The sequence below is a fragment of the Erythrolamprus reginae genome, chromosome 2 (genome assembly GCF_031021105.1).
Source record: "Erythrolamprus reginae isolate rEryReg1 chromosome 2, rEryReg1.hap1, whole genome shotgun sequence".
Lineage (NCBI taxonomy): Eukaryota > Metazoa > Chordata > Lepidosauria > Squamata > Dipsadidae > Erythrolamprus > Erythrolamprus reginae.
Window position 1 is genome coordinate 205,938,579 of NC_091951.1, and position 16,884 is coordinate 205,955,462.

At 40.0% G+C, this 16,884-nt stretch overlaps 1 protein-coding gene across 2 annotated transcripts in view; it reads right to left on the minus strand.

Annotated features, from left to right (window-relative positions):
• Positions 1 to 16,884, minus strand: part of S1PR2 (sphingosine-1-phosphate receptor 2) — a 64,235-nt gene that overhangs the window by 18,209 nt on the left and 29,142 nt on the right. The window contains exon 2 of one of the 2 annotated variants that reach the window (XM_070741466.1): positions 8,664 to 8,784. The exons of the other annotated variant lie outside the window; for it this stretch is intronic. The gene's annotated coding sequence lies outside the window, so the exon portion shown is untranslated. The remainder of the gene's footprint in view (positions 1 to 8,663; positions 8,785 to 16,884) is intronic. 2 annotated transcript variants of the gene reach the window in all.

Here is a 16,884-nt window from a genome sequence, read left to right on the forward strand (position 1 = left end):
CTGTTCTAAAAAATATTAGAAACAATGTTAACCATAGTTTTAACTGATTGCACCCACTGTATTTAACCTATTGGTTGGGTACAGAGCAACACTATTCTTCTCACCCTCCAAAAATGATCATAGGCCTATTCAAGCTATGGGGAAAATGGGAAAAATGGGCAAAAAGGTATATCACCTTTTTATATTTCAGCGGTAGGATTCCCTGCAACACCAATTTCCTAAAGAGAGAGAGAGAGGGAGGGAGGGAGGGGAGGGAGGGAGGGAGGGAGGGAGAGAGAGAGAGAGAGAGAGAGAGAGAGAGAGAGAGAGAGAGAGAGAAAAGAGAAACCAAATGCCCAAATGTCGGTGGTGATTCTCAATCATCCAGGTCACATAATTGTCTCAAAGTTGTTTTTTTTCAAAAGGCAACTGGGATGTTTCTTGCCTTTTCGAAAAAACACACCTTTCAGGCAACTCTTGCCCAATTCATAGATATATCTTTGCTTTGTGAGCTGGGACATATTATTATTGGCCACAGAAGAGCAGCTTTCTTCAAATTTGAGTTATTATGACACAACATTGATGTTCCAAGGTACTCTAACCTTAGAAGTAAATTCAAGTAAGTGATATAATCCCTCTTCCCAGGAAACTCGGGGCAAAAGTAACAAAATGTCATTTTTTAGAAAATCATACATTCTAAGGCATGTATTTTTAGGTGAGTGAAGAAAGGGAGAGGAGAGTGTTATACATAGTATACTAAGTTCAGTTGGAGACTTCAATTTTAGTATAGTGGGAACTGGTTGGAATCATCTAAACAATGCTTATTTCAACCTTTGAAGCAATGCAGTTGCAAATAGTGAAGATTAGTTCAACATTAGAAGAAGGCACAGCATGAACAGCACCCCAGGCCAGATGGACAGAAGAGCTACCTATATAGGTGTTCCCTATTTGGATAGACACCCAAAGTGCTCCCAGCTTTGTTTTGTTAATAGATCCAACTGACTCCAATTCTGCCATTTCTTACAGCTGCCAAGAGCTTGCTTGGCTTATCTTCATCTGCCCACAGAGAAAATATTACTCTGTCCTAGCAGAGACTTGTGCCTGCACATAAACACACCCACGTATGCATGCACATACTTCCACAAACACTGGGTTTCATAAGTTTGGGAACCTCCTCACTCAGTTCCTGAGAATCTCCAGGGGCAACTACTTTACTCGGCGTGCTTCAGCTCAGGGCATGGAGCAGGCTTGCAACCCTGGAAGGGAGAAACATCTTCAGATCAACAGATTACACACAGTAATAATTTTGAGTATTTATGTCTGGTGGAATTTTTAAAGAAGTTGACAGTTTTTCTAACTGCTTATTTTAATCAAACTTTATTTTATGTGGGTAAGAATTGGCTCTGCATTGATAAAATAAAACACTTAAACAAGATCTAGTTTAAAAGAGAAAGAGCCAATGAGTTACAAGTTCTTCCATGCTAGCCTTGCTCTTTCTACTCTTTGCAGAAACGCTGTGCTACTGTGCAAATATTCGTGACCCTGCACCTCCCCACTGAGCCAACCAGTGCACTGAAGCTTTCATACCTGTCTATTAACGTCCCTGGACAATGAGGGTAGCAAAAGCAGTGCCCAAGAGCATTTGATCTGATTTCTTCCTTACTCAGTTTCATGATAAAGAGAAATAGGTTGGGAAGTTATCATAGTTTGAGGAAGCAGCAAAATATGCCCTCCAAGTGAATGAAGAGGATGGCAAGGTGGCTATGTATTTATTTCTTTATTAGATTTGTATGCTGCCCCTCTCCGTAGACTGATATGACAGTCTACGGACAGTCCTGGGCCTTTTATAATGTCCGGGCCATATACTGCCCTTTGGCTGTTCCTGTCTGGCCTATGTGAGGCCAATGGGAAATTAGAACTTAAATGTAAACAACTTTAGGACAGTATAACTGCATTGTTTTTATTTTGAAGACTGCAATTTTTTCTGGTTCAATATATGTATGTGTGTGCATTTGTACATTCCTACACACTTTCACAGCCCTATTGGTGTGGCCTCCACAATGGTAGAAAATGAGAGGGAGGGAGGGGGTAGAGAGGCAGAGACCTATAACGCAGGGGTGGGTTCCAAGTTACCCCAATGCTGGTTCGCCCCTCCTGCATGCAGAATAATGAAAAAACCAGGGAAAATAATAATAATAATAAAAAACAAAGTTGAAAAAAAGATGGCGACTGCATGCACAGTGCCAGAATTCGGCTTCTGTGCATGCTGAAGGAAAAATAAAAATTTAATTTTTTTTAAAAAAAAGATGGTGGTGCCCACGGACCAGTATCGACTGATCTGATTTGGTGATGTCATCACATGACATCACCAGCAGGCAGGGATGGGCTGCTGCCTGGATTGAGGGGGGGGATGCTGTGGGGTAGCAAAAATGGAGTTCCATCCCAGAGCACCCAATTTGCACTGAAAGATGTTGAAAGAAAATGCATGGCATCCTGCATAAGCCATGCCCACAGTGTGGTAGTAAAAATTTGGTAGCCCTTCACTGCCAGCAGGTCACTACTGGTTTAGGTGAATCAGTCCGAAATGGGAGGAACCCACCCCTGCTACAATAAGAGAGCAATATTATTGAACTGTCTCTTGTAGGAACTCAAGTTCTGTGACTTTATGGAAATAAGAAAAATGGCCACGAATATAACAATAGGCAAAAATCTAGCTTATCAAGAAACTCCGTTTTTATAGAATAGCAATTACAGGAGAAACAAGTCTGTACCTCCTATGACTGGAGATATATTCCAATTGAGTGGGCAATGCCTACTGAAAACTCCAAAGCCAGAGGGATCGCTGCAAAGGGCCAGAGTAGTAAAACAGGAATCACCCAAACGTTCTCAGGCTGCATCATATAGGAAGGTCACAGAATCCAGATTTTCAGGATTTAAAAAATAAAACCCACAACTGAACCCAAACAGGTTTTTAATTATATATATGAAACACTCAGAATTCAGAAAATAGCTTTGCATAAACATCTAATATTCGGAGGCTATTATTCTGGCATAAAGGGCCAACGAGAATCACATACAACCTTTCAGAACCTGAGTAAATTTCCTCAAGCAGCTCACAAGAGACACTGTGTTAGCTACTCTGGGACACAAACTAGTAAGGCAGACTTGTAGACCTCTAGAATTACGTCTGTAGAACAGATTCAAATTTGATTTAAAGGCTGAATTTAGAATTGGCAACTCCTAGACTTGGACAGCCCCAGTCTGTCCTGTGCTAAATAAACACAAGAAATGCTTGAATTTAGGAGTTTAGTATTTTGTACTTAGTTAGCAATACCTGCCCTGTATCACCTTGCTGTGATGCAGGGCAGGCGTCAGTGAAAAGCAAGATCTGAGTTGCAGAAGCTGGTGAGACTTGGACACTGGCTGCCCATCCCACAAAATTGGCAGAAGGCCAGGAATCCCAATGGAGTTCCCAAGAAGGTCAAGGGAGGCTGAAAGGAACTCCAAGTGAGCCTCCTTGCTTCTTACAACTTCAGACCACCAGTCAACATCTCATCTTCAAATCAGAATCTAATCCAAAAGAAGGCAATCCTGAATTTAAGACTCCAGGAAGAAAAGGCAGAGAAAAACATCATCAGCATCTCTTACTGTAGTTAGTAGGGCTAAAGACAATATTCTCTATTTACATATAAATTATCAGAGAAACAAAATATTCTGTTCAGGTAAGTGAAATATTGTTCTGTGTGAAACATCTCCTAGCAAAGTTGCTCTTGGCTTTTAAAAATTATTATTATTATTATTATTATTATTATTATTATTATTTAGATTTGTATGCCGCCCTTCTCTGAAAACTCGGGGCGTCTCACAGAATATGGAAACAAAGCATACAAAACGAATCTAATACTGTACATAAAAAAACTACAGCTAAAAACCCTATATATTACTCAATCAGACAATCCAATCACATTTATTGGTCAGGGGGGCAAGATCTAATTGCCCCAGGCCTGGCGACATAGGGGAGTCTTAAGACTGTTGTGGAAGGGGAGGAGGGTGGGGGCAGAATCTCTGGGGGGAGCTGATTCCAGCTATATGGCATTCACACTTTCATTTCAATAGGGGCCACAGAAGAAGGAATGTCCACATGGAAGTTCTGGCCTTGAACTCACTCTTTCAAGGCAAGAAAGACAGACAAGGACTCTTTGACCTTGCTCTTTCCTAGAGAGGACATATGAGGAACAGCTCAGCCAGCCCCACCATTAGGAGGTTATTCATTGCAAATGTCATAAAAGGGCCACCGATTGCCTGTTGTTCACTATTTAATTAGTATCACATGGTGATACTATTATGGTCTATGACCATAATAAAGATCTGATCTAATGTTCAGCGAAGGAGAGGACTTTAAATGTTAAGCTTCAAATTAGCTCAAGTTCTAAGCAAACTGACTACGGGAGTAGGCCACTGCCTGTTCCCATCCTAGTCTGTCCATCCTGAAGTGGCCACAGGAGTTAGCCAGCTACTCAGCAGAGACCAAAGGCTCCTCGTCATCTGCCAGCAATCATTTTGTCATTTTTCTTTTCACGTGCACTTCAGTTTCTTGCCCCACGTTGCCCATACATTTGGCTTGCGGAAGTCTGCCAGCCGCCACTTTAACTAGAAAACAAAGATGTCTTACTGGAAAAAGGCGGCTTTATGAAAACATGTTGCTCCATGGGGGGAGAGGACTGTTGAGTCCCTCCGGGCTGAATGGAGCTCTGCTCATAAAGAATGCTCTCCTTTCAACTGGCGCATGCCGCGCTCCAATAAAGCCATGAAGGATATTAGCTCTTCCAGAGTTCTTTAGGCAGAATCGTCTTGTGAATGAGAGGTTTTGTTTGAAAAGAGTGCAAGACTGGTCTACAAAGCACTCCATTGTTTAGAACTGGAGCCTTATGAGTTCAGCATGCCTACCGATTCTTCCTTTTACTCAGGAAACAAGAAAGGAAAATAAGTAAATGAGCCAAGCATCACAAGGCAAACCCAGGGCTTATGACTTTAAGGAGCCATATGAGCAAAAGTGGGGGCCAGGAAAAAAATTGATTAAGGGTGGTGAATACTTCCACGCACTGTCACTTTTCCATGTCATATTCTTCCAACCATTTTAGCTCATTTTTCCACAAGCTGAATGCCAAAATTATCAATGTGTTAACTGGGTGAAAAATAACATAGAAAAGGTTTTGAAGGGTAAGTATATAAATGCCAATGACACCTCATTTCCTAATACACTGGTACCTCTACTCAGGAACGCCTCTTGTTAAGAACTTTTCTAGATAAGAACCGGGTGTTCAAGATTTTTTTGCCTCTTCTTAAGAACCATTTTCTACTTAAGATCCCAAGCCCGTAAAAATTTCCCAGGAAATTTGAGAGCGGCACAAAGACCCGGCCAGTTTCCTGCCATTCCCCCTTTAATTCCGGCCATCTTGGGCTTTTCTGGACTGCCAGATGAGTCTTTGGGTGGCGCTTAAGGAGGCTTTGGCAGTCCAGAGCGAATGAAGCATTTCCCTTTCTCTGGGCATTTGAAGAGGAAATAAACCTCTGCCAGCGCCCAGAGGAAAAAAACCCTCCCATTGCTCTGGGCAGCCCAGAGCATTTTCCTTTCTCTGGGCGCTTGAAGAGGGAACAAACCACTTCGCTGTGGTGACTCCCTCACGTTGCCTCCCATACACCAGGTGCGAGGTTTCCTCCCGGAGCGTCTGGGCGCAGAAAAGCAAAAGGGGACGCTTCGCCCCGGCTGGATCAACTCGGCTTCAGCCAAACCGAGGAGTCACCACAGTGAAGGAAAGGCGCTGGCTACAAAATGAGCGAGTGAGAGGAGAGGGGAGCCCTTCAGCATGGGAAGGAAGAGGAAGCAGGTAGCAGCAGCAGCCGCCTTTCAGTCAAAGGAGCGGGAGGTTCCCCCCTCTTGCCCACCTGGTTTTCTCTCTGGCGCAGTGTATGGGAGGCAGCCTCGTGCCGGGTGTATGGGAGGCGCATGCTCCTCCTTGCCGCGTCAGAGTCCCTCTTTTTTTTTAAGCCTTAAAGTTTTGGATTTTTAAAATTTCCCCTCACCTCACCTTCCTTTGGCAGCGAATGTCCTCCTCCTCCTTCCACCCAAATTCCGAGCTTTTATTTCTTTCCTAATGGGTTTGCACACATTATTTGCTTTTACATTGATTCCTATGGGAAAAATTGCTTCTACTTACAAACATTTCTACTTAAGAACCTGGTCACGGAACAGATTAAGTTCTTAAGTATAGGTACCACTGTACATGCCTTTTAAGTTTAGAATAAATCTTCCAAATCAGACAATCATATGTCAGATTTTTTAAAAAAAATTCCAAGAACTGAACCCGATTGCTTCCCTTCCAATTTGTTTCTTTAAAAACAACCTAGAGCTTGTACAGGAGGAGGAGAGAGGTTTTCCTGAGAGAAAGTGTTCAAGTGCTTGCAGCTATTTCCAATTTACTCATGTTTTCAGGAGTTATCATAATACCATGAAACAGGTCAATATTATTGCTGTTTTGCAGGCTAGGGGGTACAGGAGTGGGTGTTGTGGTGTAGACTGTAGCTGACGCAGTGTGTTTTTCTAAAGTAATTGAATGAGTTTATGACTGGCAGGTTTTTAAAGGAAGGATTTGTCAGATCACGCAATGCACCTTATCATTTCTTTATAACCATCTATGCAATGTGAATCACAAAAGGCCTGAGTAAGAATTTGATCACTGAACGATGGAAAATGAATAAATTGAATAAATGAATAAATGCCATACCTACTGTATTTTCTATAAAGTCTAGCCAAAAGTAATAAATTGTCAAGTTTCACTCATGGATAAATAAGCCATCCCATCCAAAGATACTAAAGAGTTAACAGTCCCAGACTATCATGGAGAGAAGAAAACAACAACCGAGTATCAACAGCTATAGTAGTGGAGAGGCATAGCCATTAAACAGCAACTTAAGTTTGTTAAGTTTGAATCACTATTTCTTAGAGATATTATCCTATTTATCTCTCACTCAGTGCTTTTGTCTAGTTTTGCTTTGCTTGAGAATACAAAGAAGATCTTGTTCAAAACCCTCCCAAGACTGAAGCCCATTCTATCTGGGAACTGATTATATACACAGAGAAAGAAGCTCCATTATTTCCTTGTCTTCACCCCAAATGCTTTTTCCATTTAGACCATGCCCAACTAACTATACATGTAGACATCTACACATACATATACCATGCCTCCTGCGGGCATTGGGGTTGATGCGAATTAGATCAGTACCTCCCTTCTACATCAGATTAAAAACAGGAACAGAAACCCAACTGGGAGTGATGAAGCTAAACAGAAGGAAAAGATGTGTGGATAGAAGTGGGAAGAGAAGATGGAGAAGCTTAATAGTAGCATCTGATAAAATAACACACCTTTTTTGGATTGTATTTAGCTTGAGGTGTACTGCACAGTATGTCAGTTTGAAGTGTTCTTGGGCTTTGCATGGAATGTCAAAGGCTTCATTAAAGTACTCAGGGACAGAATCCAAAGTTAGTTTGATTTGGGACAAGGAGGGGATAAAAGGAAGAAAATAATGTCATAAGCCTCTGAAAGGTTTATTTTGCATCTTAACCTTCATCAAGTCACTACACTTTAAATGGGCCAAAATTTGGAGCCAAGATCAATTTAGGAAACCTGTTCTTGGGGCTGAAAGTGGTAGAGCTGAGTTATTTGAGGCCCATAAGATGCATTTTGTACCCCGAATAGTCAATAGCATCAGCCATTCCCTCCTTACTTTTTCACTAATATAGCTGTACAAAAACAGCAATGTCTTCTACTAAAGATAGACCATTATGGCTTTCTAGATACTTTTTACAACATACTGTAATGGCAATTTTATATGCACACATCATTTGGGTACATGTGTTGATGGATTAACATTTTTAAAATCAAATGCAAAAAAAAAATGAGTAACAAGAGGAGGAGGAGGAGGAGGAGGAGGAGGAGGAGGGAGGACACTGAATGTTAAAATGCATTCCTGAAACAGGGAACATCAGAAAAAATACAATATAAAGCAGGGAGCATTGGAAAAAATACAGTATTAGGAAGAACAGAAGACACTAGGGCTCTAAGAAACAAATAAAAGACAAAGAGCTGTAAGAAAGCTCTTTTATCACCAGCCTTTGGCAATTCAAAAACCCTGAAATTGGTGGGGGGAGGCATTGCCTTTTGAAGGGTATACAGATGGATATTCTTTCACCATTGGCCACCACTTCACCACCATTTCACAGGTTTCCAAGCTCTGACAACGAAGTGTCATTGTACACCGAGGGAGAATGCCTGCCCAAAGGAGTGTAAATGATCTTCAGTTCGCTAAAAGTTAGTCCCAGCTTGACTGAAGCAGCAAAAATGCTTCAGGAAAATAAGTATGCTTTGCTCACTCCTTCATACTAGCAAAATAGGTAAGTGGGTGTGTGCGGCTATTTTCCCCGCTCCTTCCTTTGAAGTTTTGGCAGGGGATCATCTGCTGTTTCCATAGCACATAAGAGAAAGAGCCCAACATAAGCACCTAGTCTCCAGGAATGGATGCTACACGGCAATGGCTTTATTGGAAGCACATTTTCCAAATATTTCCAATGCCCTTATCTAAGCCCTTGGAACTGCAGACTGATGTAGCAAGAAGCTACTACTTACATATTTCTGAGCAGGAGGCAGCTCCATTCTTCACACCCATGTTTGTTGTCTCCTAGAAGCGGTGCATTGCAGGCTCAGGTACGCATCAGGATTGACGTCCAAAAGAACAAGCCCGTTTTGCCTGTGGAGACACCCACAAGTAGGGAATACCTTGAGTTAATGGTGGAAATATTACTTTTATGTGCTGTAGCTGAACAGAGCCACACATATTTTCATGGCAATTCACTAAGAGTGCACAAAGCAGACCAGATTTATAATTCATTTAAAGCTTTAATAGAAAGGTAAAGAAAAGCCCAGATACAGGATAGGTAACTTGTTTTGTTGCAGACAGGAAAGACATAATCATATATCAGGCCTATATGTGTTGGTTATGACCTATAAAGCCCTACATGGCATAACACCAGATTACCTGTGGGACCGTCTTTTGCCGCACAAATCCCAGCGTCCAGTTAGGTCCCACAGAGTTGACCTTCTCCAGGCCCCATCAACTAGACAATGTCGTTTGGCGGGTCCTAGGGGAAGAGCCTTCTCTGTGGGGGCCCTGGCCCTCTGGAATCAATTCCCCCCAGATTTTCGCACTGTTCCCACCCTCCTTGCTTTCCGTAAAAATCTGAAAACACACTTATGTTGTCAGGCTTGAGGTCACTAGGCCCCAGCCTCTGCCCAGTGAATGTGTTGGATGTGACTGTGCGATTTTAAATGTTTAGTTTTTAAGATAATTTTTTAAATTAACTATTCTATTAATTGGCTTAGAAATGTTTTATATATTGCATCTTTTTTATCGAAATGCTGCAAGCTGCCCCGAGTCCATGGAGTGGGGCAGGCATAAAAGTCCAATGAATAAAAATAAAGAAAATAAAAATAATATATACATATGTATGGCATGCTATAGTAATATTTCCACAATGATTAAAAAAATAATAAAAACACAGTCACATCCGAGACAATAATTATAAAACCTAATCATCAAAAAATAGGTAGCCAAAGGCCCTCCAGAAAATCTGTCTTTAAAAGCTTCTGCAAGAGCAATGAATAGGAAGGAGGCCAGTCTTATAATTTCTTGAGGGAAGCCGCTCTATACACAGGCACCATGATGGAGAACCTCAGCTTTCTGGTCTTAGCTCCCACTACGTCACAAAAACAGGGAATATTACAAGCAGCCTTTTCCAGGATGACCTCCTCAAATGTATCTGGCTGGAGTAGTTGTTCCTGTATGCTTTCTGGTTCATTGATCTAATACTGTAATGCAATGTGCACCTCGTATACAAGATGGAGTATGGAGAAGCATTCCAGGCCCAGAAGCTGCCAACAAAATGCCACAGGATTGGCTCCCATCTCTTTAGGCAGTCTAAGGCAGTGTTTCCCAACCTTGGCAGCTTGAAGATATCTGGACTTCAACTCCCAGAATTCCCCAGCCAGCGAATGCTGGCTGGGGAATTCTGGGAGTTGAAGTCCAGATATCTTCAAGTTGCTAAGGTTGGGAAACACTGGTCTAAGGGAAGATATATGGTACAAAACCAGATCAGACTTGTCTCCATCATCATTAGGGGGTGATGCTGATGATGGTTAACAGCCCTTTGCATGGTCCAATTGATCCTTCATAAATAACATGGAGAAAATGAAGTCTCTGGAATGGGAGAAGGCCCCAAGTATTTCCCCAAGTAGGTGATAATTATAAATGGCCTAAACAAATGAGTGGATATATGAACTGAGTTGTTATAAGCAAACTGAACAAGAGTTAAAAAATTGAGCCAAGTATCTTTCTATACAAAGTAAAGAAGGTGCTGTTTAAAGATGCATTCATACTCTGTTTTTCAGTGTGACTGAAGGAGAGATCAGGTAGAATCTCAATACAATAAAGGACAAAATCTGAAAAGCTCATAGATACTGTAGATCACCCTGGGATATCTGCAGCAGTATTGTGGTCTGAGAAGAAGCAAAGGAAGTAGAACCGTAAAGGCATAACAAGAAGAAATATACTAAATGTAAGTGAAACACTTTCACAATGTAAATTGAATCAAGATTAAGAACAAATTTACCATAAAAATAGAAAAAGCTTAGGCTATATTTTACGTCCCCGATACTGCAGGGTTCCAAGAACACAAAATAGATTCAACACTAGCTGGACTCATCTCAATTTATTTGAAGAAAATGCAATGGCCCAAATAGCCTTAACCAAACCTTTGATGAAAGGCGCATATTTTGAGTTGAATCTGGACAGCAGTCATAACTGCAACTCTCCAAATATTCTCAGTACAAAGGACAAAACTTTCAGTCTAAATGAGCAAGTTCTCCAAATGCACAATACAACAATTGTCCGAATTCATAAAAATGTAATTCAAAAATCTTAAGAAGGCTAACAGGCTGTGTGCCAATCTAAACAGAATTACTGTACTATATATTTGCATTTCCCATAATAAGAATCAAATGCAGTTAAGTCTTGTTGCCTGTCTTTAATGTAGATTAGACTGTAAGCTCCCTAACACCCAAGCTATGAAAAACGTGTGCCTTCTGTAGCTATTCAGAAATGTTGGCAAGGTGGTAACAGTTATAGAATTCAGGAGCCAATAATTATGGTTTCTCTAATATGTGACCCATAAATAGAGGAGCCCTGGTGGGAGGAAAAGGGGGTAGATAAAGCCTTTTTAAAGTTCTCATTTGGTAGGTCAGCACTGCATTGAGCATTGGGTAATGACATTTTATGGAAATTCAACGCCCAGAAGGAGTTTGATCTACAGAACTGTGGAAGCGGGCAAGTCGTCTGAATTTGTTTCCAAATTGATCAGTATCATCTATCTATTTGGCACACAAGGCAAGAGAAAGTCTCTTCTGCAGATTAGTGAGTGATGATCCCAAAGCTCTATATGTCTGAGCTCTATTTAATTTCTGGATACCCAGACTTCTAAGAACATAAGAACATAAGAAGAGCCAGGCTGAATCAGGCCAAAGCCCATCGAGTCCAGCATTGTGTGTCACAAAGTGGCCCACCAATTGTCCATGGGGATCTTGAGCAGAAAGGAGAAGGCAAACCCTCCCTTTCCCCTGACCCCCCAACAAATGGTACTCAAGGGAATCCTGCCTGCCTCAACCAACATAGAGGCGGCACATGGACATCCATTTCAATAACCACCGATACACTTGGCTATGTGATACCATTGTTAATTGAATCATACCTTATTTTACAACATTTGTTGACATGGTAGATAAATTAATCACTATGATTATTAAGTGAATCTGGCTTCCAACATTGCCTTTGTTCGTTGGAAGCCTCCTGGGAAGATTACAAATGGTCATCATGTGACCCGAGGATACTGCAACCATTGTAAATATTTGTTGATTTCCAAGGGCCCAAATTTTGATTATGTAACCACCAGGATGCTGTGACAGTCATAAGTATGAGGACTGGTCCTAAATCACTATTTTCATATGTGTGCGCACACACATATGAAATATATGTATTTCATGTATATATTAATACTGTAGTCAGAGGCATTTTATTTATTTATTTATTATTTATTTATTTATTATTTGGATTTGTATGCCGCCCCTCTCCGAAGACTCATCTTTCATGACTTCATCTCTCAATTGACATGTACTGGCAGTTTGATATTCCATACAAGCTTGTAAGATGCATTATTTATGTGATGATGCCATAATAAACATGTCAACATTTATTCCCTTTCGCAGATACTTCACAGACTTAACCTAGGATAGGATTAGTGGATGTACAATATTTGTTTACTTTGAGGAGTGATTCATCTTCAGGGCCTTTAAATTTTTTAAAAAAGTTTTCAATTTGTGATATGACAAAATGAATGCTTATTTTAAGAAGAGAAAGAGGTTGTTGCTTTTTAAAGGCAGTGATGCCCGTGTTCCTTTCAAAAGTGCAATAATTCTCCAAGAAGTCACTCACCCAAGGTTACCCTGCTTTAGAATAGAATTTTTAAATTGTAATTACTTAAGATACCATGAAAAAAATCCTGGTTATTACAATTGAAACCAGAACAATTACAGTAAGGGCTAACACAAGACTAGAATTGCACCCTATGAAACCCTGGGTTTTCCTAAAAAATTGATGGACAATTTGATGAAAGATTAAGGGGGAAAATAACTCAGGTGAAGCCAATTTTCTATTACAGTACTGGAGCTTTGTTTCTTAATCAGATATTTTATCTTTTTTAAAATAGCAGGTTCCAAACCTCTGTACTAGACCCCATTTCCTGTTTTTATTCAGCCTTTTTGTTAAAGTTTTGCCTTTGCTGACAGTGCTGATAATCAAATACAGTAATTATCAGATTCCAGTTGAACAGCAGTAAATATTTACGTATAGGAAACAGGTTATTGGATAGGTCTGTACAGTGGTACCCACAAAGAGGGTCGAAAGTGAAGGTGGCACACATACACAAGGCACTGGGCTTTGATTGCATTGCTATGCCCACCAACTTTACTTTTTTGATCCACATTTCCCATGGATGTTGCTGGGCTTACTCCGCCTTCAACATAAGAAATGCAAGTTCTTGACATTAATCTCAAGGATTCTGGGATTATTGCAGGCTGGGAAACAGAGAGAGGGAGAGAGAGAGATGGGTTATCTATGTTGTGGCTATACTGTAATTTAGTGTTTTTAAAGTATGGTCTGAGGACCCCTGGAGTCCCCCCAAGACCCTTTGAGTGGTCTGCAAAATCAGAATTATTTGCCAGATATTTGAAAAAAATTAAAAGAATGTCACTCCTCATTGCTTCTTCTAAATGTAGACATTAAAATGTAGTCATTAAAATGTCATGAAAAACATTGTGTTTATATTAATATCTAATGGGTTTAATGTCATTTTACATGGTTTAATACATAGTCTACAAATGCATCAACTTTAATTTTTAATACAGTAAATATTGATAAATACTGTACGATCCACACAAATAAGTGCTCCATAATTATTAAATTTGGGAAGGAGGCCCAAGAGCGAAATGTTTAAGAAACACTGCTATAGATGAACTAGTCTCCCAATCCATAGTTCATGCTCATAACTGCTATTCTTCTTTGGTTCTCAAAGTTGCCAAAATCTGAAGGATGCAAAAGGAAAAGACTCTCATATAGTGTTTAAGAATAATAGAATAACTTTAGTAGTTTAACAAATGGATCGTTTGATATGCAGTCATTGGTATACAGAGAGAAGAGAAGTGGCGAGACTTGGGAGGGAGGCTGTGCTAACTGTACAGGCATGTGATGTGATTTTGCCTAGCTTCACTTTCTGCTTCCTATCTGTTAGGAAGCTTGTGATCCACTTTCAAGTGTGTTCAGTTACCACTAGCTGATTTAGTTTAGTTAGAAGGATGTTCATTATGATGGCATTGAATGATGAATTAAAGTCTACAAAGAGGACCCTGTAGAAGAGGATCACTTCTAGGGTACATCATAGAGCTTTGCCATATAATTAGAATCCAGGTAAAGGAATGCTCTACACAGTGAAGATCCTTCCCTTCCCTTTCCTTCTGCCATCTGACTCCAAAATAACTCTAGCTGCCTTATATCCAATAAAAATAATAAAGACATAGTAACATGAAAAACCTACATGTCCAGCCAACCCCAGTCCTTCTTACAATGACATAACCCTATAAGGGCTCCAAAACTCTCTACCTCAAGGTCTGGGAGAACAAGCAAGGTTTTTAAAGTCCTCTAGCACATTATATAAAGGTGGGGCACAGATCTTTGAGGGATCTCATTCAAAAGGGCCTATTCTCCTACCAGTAGTAGCATGAATAAACATTTGGATAAAGTTAGAGACATTATTTTACCATGGCACAAATAATGGATATTTATTAAATTTATATGCTGCCTATTTCACTGATAAAGCGACTATGCATACTGCAGAGGAAGTGCTTGCACTGTTATTCTATTCTATTTGACACGAACAATTAAATAGTGTAAAACTTCTTGCAAAGAAAGGCATTAACAGTATCATTATGTGAGAGAGATAGGCAATTTCTAAATTTGGTATATAAATAAATAACTAAAACAAATCAAGATAGTATACTTGAGAATAAAGACAGCTCTCCAGGAAACAAAAACTTAGCAGTAAAACTGCTATAGAAATAAAGGGTTGAAAGAGGATATAAGATGCATGTTGTGACTGATGTACAGAAGTAAAACTGAAAGTGTCATCTGTATTTAGCAACAAGACATTCAGAACAGCTGAACTGCCCAGAATAAAACAATGACCTAGACTTAAAGACTTGAATAGGGGTGACATTTAGATTTTCCCCCTACTGTGGGTAGACAGAAAAGTTTGGTTAAGTCTTCTAGCTGTCAACCTGGTTGCTTCTTGCTTCCTTCTCATGTTTGCTCTGTGTGTATGAGCCCGAGGAGGAGGAGAGAAGGAGTGAGTGGGAGGGACCAGGTGAGTCAATGGTGCACTTTACCGGTTCTCCAAACTGCGCATAATCGCCTCCACTAGTTCTATAGAATCTGTCTGAATCTGCTGAATTTCATCCCTGGACTTGGACCCTTCTCTGTTGAACTTAACCATAGTGTGTGGGCATTATCTTTTCTTCTGCCGTCTCACCATTAAGTTGCTTCATCTCATCCAGGGACATTGACTAGACCAGTGTTAAAGTATCCAAAGGTGTTCTGGAGTTAAAGTAGCATTTATGCTCTTATTAGGCTTTGATTTCACAGCTTTACATTGTGTTGATCATGTTTTCTTGTTTTCTCTTTCAATTGATTATATGTATAACTTTCCTTTACAGAGAAAACTTCAAAAGCCCAAACCAAGAAAACCTTTACAAAACTGCATATTCTAATAAAACCATAAATTAAACAGCATAAAAAAAAGACCATTCAAATTCTTAGTTTTCAGATGAATGTGAATGGCTATGAATGCATGGGTACCATTTGTATGCTAAAAGTTAAATGACTATTGCTTCTTTAAATGACTGTTGTTTCTTTTAAATAAAACTAAAGGAAACGGTCTGAACTAATGACTGTTCTTTATAATAATGGACATGTGATCACTATACCTTACAGGGGAGTTACGCATCTTTAGATATTTTAATTAGAATAGGGATCCATGATGCGAACAGCACATTTTTATACCAGCATAATTTTCTTCAGTATTGTATGGGGTACAATACTGGAGTAGGGCGAGATAATATTTCAATTTGGTAATGGCAAAAGCCGTAGGAGTCAAGTGTTTGCTCCCAAAGGACAATGTTTGAAGCAAAGGAGCTGGGAACAAAGTTTACTGCTAGGATAGACTGCTTGCTTCTCCACTAGTTACAGGAACAAACAAACCTTACCTGATTTGGTGTTTTTGAGTCTATCTATTCCAGGTATGTTTTTTTTCCACCAAACCAGGTGACTAGAGAAAGCTTATGGAGTTTTTCCTTCTCTCATGAACTACAGTGGACGGAGATAAAGGGATTGGTGTGCTGGGTGGCAGCTGTATTCCTCTGTGCTAGCCTGCTCTGGAAGCTCCCAAGAAGGGCTAGACCTGGCTCTCCATGGCAAGTGTTTAGAATAAGAATGGCAAGTGTTATGTGGCAAGTGTTATTAGACACAAAAAGAATATGTCTCTGGTACAGAAACTCTTAGTGTACAATATAAGGCAACAGAATCATCGTCATCATCATCATCCCAATAAGAGGAAGTCATAAGGAAGATAAGAAGGATAATACTGCTAATATAGTCATTCAACCTAAGTTCCATATACATAGACATTAGACAGTACTGTGAGAATTCAATGTTTCATTGAATTGGGTATTTCATTTCAAACTAAGGCACCTCACTGCTATTACTCCTGTTTTATACATTGCTTTACAGTAGGAAAGCAATGTAAAATTCTTAAAATTTGAAAAAAACAAGCAGAACAAATCATGGCCAAGATCAGAATAACCTTGATTTACTTTGGATTCCAAACATTTTGCTCATTTAAAAGTCCCAGGGCTAGATCTTCTAATTTCACTATCCTTCAGCTACTGTAGTTTAATTTTATTCCTGTTTTGGTATTAAAAGTTGGACATACCTTTTACTGCAAACATCCATTGCATTTCAAGAACCATATAGCCGATGAACTACACACTCCTGTGGCTGCTGCTCGTGCTGCCTCTACTCACAATTACTGAAAAACTCCACCCCTATCAACCCCACTCATCTCCCTGAACTGAGAAGAAATGGAAAATCCCAGGTCCTTCAATCCATACACACAACCCAGCTGTATCTGTTTTA